At 40.1% G+C, this 6441-nt stretch overlaps 1 long non-coding RNA gene across 1 annotated transcript; it reads left to right on the top strand.

Moving 5' to 3' along the window:
• Positions 1–444: 444 nt before the first annotated feature.
• LOC139759301 (uncharacterized) lies at positions 445–1472 on the top strand. Its single transcript, XR_011715034.1, has 2 exons — positions 445–663; positions 961–1472. It is a non-coding gene; the product is annotated as an uncharacterized lncRNA (long non-coding RNA).
• Positions 1473–6441: the final 4969 nt, after the last annotated feature.

Below are 6441 nucleotides of genomic sequence, written 5' to 3'. Positions count from 1 at the left end.
TGGTATACCGGGGTTGACGTGCTGTCAGTGGATTGAATCAAGGCATGTGAAGCGTCTGGGGTAAACCATGGAAAGCTGTGTAGGTATGTATATTTGCGTGTGTGGACGTATGTATATACATGTGTATGGGGGGGGTTGGGCCATTTCTTTCGTCTGTTTCCTTGCGCTACCTCGCAAACGCGGGAGACAGCGACAAAGTATAAAAAAAAAGAAAAAAAAATATATATATATATATATATATATATATATATATATATATATATATATATATATATATATATATATATATATATATATATATATATATATATATATATATATATATATATATATATATATATATATATATATATATATACATGTATCCTCAAAATTTAAACCCCATTCCTTATACTGTGATTTCATGCTCGTGTTGTTATATTGCCCTGAGTTACAGTTAAGCACTGTAGTAGTGTCAGAGTTTATAAGCTACATTAACCTATGTGACCCACAGGTGGAAATCCCAGCTCGGTATTACAGGAGGTAAACATTACGGTGTTTCCATCGTCAATTTGTGACCGAAGCTACTCCACTTTGCTTGGCTACTCAGCTCTGTGGCCCCGTGGGATTGGGAACGAAACTTTGTGTGCCGGAGATCCAAATGGAATGAAAAATGTATGTCAGGTAAGGCTCGTCTCGTTATTAGGCTCTGACTTGTTAGAATTATAGTGCAGACAGCGAGTGAGGTAAAAATTTTTATTCTAGATGTATCATTCATGGGATTCTGTCTCTTCGCTTTGATGGAAAACTTTCCCTTATGATAAAAAATGTATGCAGAGGTAATTAAGTTTGTTCATTCACAGGGCGAAAAATGACATCGCTTTCCTCTAGATCGCATTGTCAACCTTATCTTTCCTTTGCTTCTAAAATATGTTGAAAAAATAATGACTTTTCATTCTGATATTTTTCCTCCCCACCCAGGGTGACTCTGGCGGACCCATCGTGTACCTCAACTCAGATGAGCGCTACACCTTGACTGGCATTGTCGCCAGAGGGTTTGGTTGTGGCCGCGAGAACTTCCCTGGCCTCTACGTCAACCTCTGCAAGTCTTCTTACTTGGCCTGGATCAAGAAAACTGCCTTCTGAACAAACAATTACGTCAAAATTGATCAACTCCAGAAAAAGATAAAAAGGAAAATACCAACATCCAACATAGCCGCACGAAATTCATAGACACTCTTTTGTGACTGCACAAAGTCGGGAATATTCAGCCATAAGCAAATATTCAGCCATAAACAAATACCCTTCCTTATATATATTAGTAAAAAAAGAATTATTCAATGTTTACAAATATACTTACGTTAAGAAAATTTCGAAATTACTTAGACTTTTAATGACGTAAACTTTTATATCAATTATATTTGAATGCTTCCTCTTCAGCAAACATATTACTTTAACTGTGGTTGAAAATAATGAACAAGATTGGTTGCCTTCTCGTCGTCTTTCAATTATCATTTTATGTTAGCTAAGTCGTAACGACTAATTGAACCCTTAATCCAGGCGAGAGACGGCGATCAAGTATAATAATGATTTGGTATAATATAATGTAATATATATATATATATATATATATATATATATATATATATATATATATATATATATATATATATATATATGTTTCCCGCGTTTGCGAGGTGTATATGTATATATATATATTTTTTATATTTATTTATTATACTTTGTCGCTGTCTCCCGCGTTTGCGAGGTATCGCAAGGAAACAGACGAAAGAAATGGCCCAACCCCCCCCCATACACATGTATATACATACGTCCACACACGCAAATATACATACCTACACAGCTTTCCATGGTTTACCCCAGACGCTTCACATGCCTTGATTCAATCCACTGACAGCACGTAAACCCCGGTATACCACATCGCTCCAATTCACTCTATTCCTTGCCCTCCTTTCACGCTCCTGCATGTTCAGGCTCCGATCACACCAAATCTTTTTCACTACATCTTTCCACCTCCATTTTGGTCTCCCTCTTCTCCTCGTTCCCTCCACCTCCGACACATATATCCTCTTGGTCAATCTTTCCTCACTCATTCTCCCCATGTGCCCAAACCATTTCAAAACACCCTCTTCTGCTCTCTCATCCACGCTCTTTTTATTTCTACACATCTCTCTTACCCTTACGTTACTTACTCGATCAAACCACCTCACACCACACATTGTCCTCAAACATCTCATTTCCAGCACATCCATCCTCCTGCGCACAACTCTAATCATAGCCCACGCCTCGCAACCATACAACATTGTTGGAACCACTATTCCTTCAAACATACCCATTTTTGCTTTCCGAGATAATGTTCTCGACTTCCACACATTCTTCAAGGCTCCCAGAATTTTCGCCCCCTCCCCCACACTATGATCCACTTCCGCTTCCATGGTTCCATCCCCTGCCAGATCCACTCCCAGATATCTAAAACAATTCACTTCCTCCAGTTTTTCTCCATTCAAACTTACCTCCCAATTGACTTGACCCTCAGCCCTACTGTACCTAATAACCTTGCTCTTATTCACATTTACTCTTATCTTTCTTCTTTCACACACTTTACCAAACTCAGTCACCGGCTTCTGCAGTTTCTCACATGAATCAGCCACCAGCGCTGTATCATCAGCGAACAACAACTGACTCACTTCCCAAGCTCTCTCATCCCCAACAGACTTCTTACTTGCCCCTCTTTCGAAAACTCTTGCATTCACCTCCCTAACAACCCCATCCATAAACAAATTAAACAACCATGGAGACATCACACACCCCTGCCGCAAACCTACATTCACTGAGAACCAATCACTTTCCTCTCTTCCTACACGTACACATGCCTTACATCCTCGAGAAAAACTTTTCACTGCTTCTAACAACTTGCCTCCCACACCATATATTCTTAATACCTTCCAGAGAGCATCTCTATCAACTCTGTCATATGCCTTCTCCAGATCCATAAATGCTACATACAAATCCATTTGCTTTTCTAAGTATTTCTCACATACATTCTTCAAAGCAAACACATGATCCACACATCCTCTACCACTTCTGAAACCACACTGCTCTTCCCCAATCTGATGCTCTGTACATGCCTTTACCCTCCCATATACCCTCCCATATAATTTACCAGGAATACTCAACAAACTTATACATCTGTGATTTGAGCACTCACTCTTATCCCCTTTGCCTTTGTACAATGGCACTATGCACGCATTCCGCCAATCCTCAGGCACCTCACCATGAGTCATACATACATTAAATAACCTTACCAACCAGTCAACAATACAGTCACCCCCTTTTTTAATAAATTCCACTGCAATACCATCCAAACCTGCTGCCTTGCCGGCTTTCATCTTCCGCAAAGCTTTTACTACCTCTTCTCTCTTTACCAAATCATTTTCCCTAACCCTCTCACTTTGCACACCACTTCGACCAAAACACCCTATATCTGCCACTCTATCATCAAACACATTCAACAGACCTTCAAAATACTCACTCCATCTCCTTCTCACATCACCACTACTTGTTATCACCTTCCCATTTGCGCCCTTCACTGAAGTTCCCATTTGCTCCCTTGTCTTACGCACTTTATTTACCTCCTTCCAGAACATCTTTTTATTCTCCCTAAAATTTAATGATACTCTTTCACCCCAACTCTCATTTGCCCTTTTTTTCACCTCTTGCACCTTTCTCTTGACCTCCTGTCTCTTTCTTTTATACATCTCCCACTCAATTGCATTTTTTCTCTGCAAAAATCGTCCAAATGCCTCTCTCTTCTCTTTCACTAATACTCTTACTTCTTCATCCCACCACTCACTACCCTTTCTAATCAACCCACCTCCCACTCTTCTCATGCCACAAGCATCTTTTTGCGCAATCCATCACTGATTCCATAAATACATCCCATTCCTCCCCCACTCCCCTTACTTCCATTGTTCTCACCTTTTTCCATTCTGTACTCAGTCTCTCCTGGTACTTCCTCACACAAGTGTCCTTCCCTAGCTCACTTACTCTCACCACCCTCTTCACCCCAACATTCACTCCTCTTTTCTGAAAACCCATACAAATCTTCATATATATATATATATATATATATATATATATATATATATATATATATATATATATATATATATATATATGGGGATAGGGCAGAAAGAATACTTCCCACGCATTCCTCACGTGTCGTAGAAGGTGACTAAAGGGGACGGGAGAGGGGCGCCAGAAACTCTACCCTCCTTGTATTATAACTTTCTAAAAGGGGAAACAGAAGAAGGAGTCACGCGAGGAGTGCTCATCCTCGAAGGCTTAGATTAGGATGTCTAAATGTGTGTGGATGCAACCAAGATGAGAAAAAGGGAGAGATAGGTAGTATGTTTGAGGAAAGGAACCTGAATGTTTTGGCTCTGAGTGAAACGAAGCTCAAGAAAGAAGTGGAACAGTGGTTTGGGAATGTCTTGGGAGTAAAGTCAGGGGTTAGTGAGAGGACAAGAGCAAGGGAAGGAGTAGCACTACTCCTGAAACAAGAGTTGTGGGAGTATGTAATAGAGTGTAAGAAAGTAAATTCTAGATTGATATGGGTAAAACTGAAAGTGGATGGAGAGAGATGGGTGATTATTGGTGCATATGCACCTGGGCATGAAAAGAAAGATCATGAGAGGCAAGTGTTTTGTGAGCAGCTGAATGAGTGTGTTAGTGGTTTTGATGCACAAGACCGGGTTATAGTGATGGGTGATTTGAATGCAAAGGTGAGTAATATAGCAGTTGAGGGAATAATTGGTATACATGGGGTTTTCAGTGTTGTAAATAGAGATGGTGAAGAGCTTGTAGATTTATATGCTGAAAAAGGACTGGTGTTTGGGAATACTGGTTTAAAGAGAGATATATACATAAGTATACGTATGTAAGTAGGAGAGATGGCCAGAGAGCGTTACTGGATTACGTGTTAATTGATAGGCGCGCGAAAGAGAGACTTTTGGATGTTAATGTGTTGAGAGGTGCAACTGGAGGGATGTCTGATCATTATCTTGTGGAGGCGAAAGTGAAGATTTGTAGGGGTTTTCAGAAAAGAAGAGAGAATGCTGGGGTGAAGAGAGTGGTAAGAGTAAGTGAGGTTGGGAAGGAGATTTATGTGAGGAAGTACCAAGAGAGACTGAATAGAGTACGGAAAAAGGTGAGAACAAAGGTGGTAAGGGGAGTGGGGGAGGAATGGGATGTATTTAGGGAAGCAGTATTGGCTTGCGCAAAAGATGCTTGTGGCAGAAGAAGCGTGAGAGGTGGGTTGATTAGAACGGGTAGTGAGTGGTGGGATGAAGAAGTAAGATTATTCGTGAAAGAGACGAGAGAGGCATTTGGACAATTTTTGCAGGGAAAAAATGCATATCACTTGGAGATGTATAAAAGAAAGAGACAGGTCAAGAGAAAGGTGCAAGAGGTGAAAAAGAGGGCAAATGAGAGTTGGAGTGAGAGAGTATCATTAAATTTTAGAGAGAATAAAAGATATTTTGGAAGGAGGTAAATAAAGTGCGTAAGACAAGGAAACAAATGGGAACTTCAGTGAAGGGTGCTAATGGGGAGGTGATAACAAGTAGTGGTGATGTGAGGAGGAGATGGAGTGAGTATTTTGAAGGTTTGTTGAATGTGTTTGATGATAGAGTGGCAGATATAGGGTATTTTAGTCGAGATGGTGTGCAAAGTGAGGGGGTTAGGGAAAATGATTTGGTAAACAGGGAAGAGGTAGTAAAAGCTTTGCGAAAGATGATAGGCGGCAAGGCAGCAGGTTTGGATGGTATTACAGTGAAATTTATTAAAGAAATGGTGTGACTGTATAATTGACTGGTTGGTAAGGTTATTTAGTGTAGGTATGATTCATGGTGAGGTGCCTGAGGATTGGCGGAATGCTTGCATAGTGCCATTGTATAAAGGCAAAGGGGATAAGAGTGAATGCTCAAATTACAGAGGTATAAGTTCATTGAGTATTCCTGGTAAATTATATGGGAGGGAATTGATTTAGAGGGTGAAGGCATATACAGAGCATCAGATTGGGGAAGAGCAGTGTGGCTTCAGAAGTGGTAGAGGATGTGTGGATCAGGTGTTTGCTTTGAAGAATATATGTGAGAAATACATAGAAAAGCAAATGGATTTTTATGTAGCATTTATGGATCTGGAGAAGGCATATGATAGAGTTGATAGAGATGCTCTGTGGAAGGTATTAAGAATATATGGTGTGGGAGGCAAGTTATTAGAAACAGTGAAAAGTTTTTCTCGAGGATGTAAGGCATGTGTACGTGTAGGAAGAGAGGAACGTGATTGGTTCTCAGTGAATGTAGATTTGCGGCATGGGTGTATGATGTCTTCATGGCTGTTTAATTTCTTTATGGATTGGGTTGTTAAGGAAGTGAAAAC

This window comes from Panulirus ornatus, chromosome 32 (assembly GCF_036320965.1).
Source record: "Panulirus ornatus isolate Po-2019 chromosome 32, ASM3632096v1, whole genome shotgun sequence".
In the NCBI taxonomy this organism is placed as follows: Eukaryota; Metazoa; Arthropoda; class Malacostraca; order Decapoda; family Palinuridae; genus Panulirus; species Panulirus ornatus.
The sequence above is the reverse complement of the archived record's forward strand: the minus strand, read 5'-3'. Positions and strand labels throughout refer to the sequence as shown.